The 235-nt window shown below is 48.5% G+C and overlaps 1 pseudogene; it reads right to left on the reverse strand.

Moving 5' to 3' along the window:
* LOC118345539 lies at positions 1-87 on the reverse strand (annotated as a pseudogene; the record flags this gene model as incomplete).
* Positions 88-235: the final 148 nt, after the last annotated feature.

A 235-nucleotide genomic window follows, 5' to 3' on the forward strand; every position in this document is an offset into this window, starting at 1 on the left:
CCCATCCTAGTACTACTCTCGCCCAAGCACGCTTAACTGCGGAGTTCTGATGGGATCCGGTGCATTAGTGCTGGTATGATCGCACCCATCAAACTAATTACTTAAAATTCATATAATCCTTGAGCGACATACTATCGTCCTTCCGATCCCAATCCAAACGGAGAACTGATCCAAACCCATTGCTACGCGATGGGCAGGGCGAGATTTTCTCAAAAATCCACCCCCGAGTGGTCCT

This window comes from Juglans regia, unplaced genomic scaffold, assembly GCF_001411555.2.
Source record: "Juglans regia cultivar Chandler unplaced genomic scaffold, Walnut 2.0 Scaffold_2828, whole genome shotgun sequence".
Taxonomy (NCBI): Eukaryota; Viridiplantae; Streptophyta; class Magnoliopsida; order Fagales; family Juglandaceae; genus Juglans; species Juglans regia.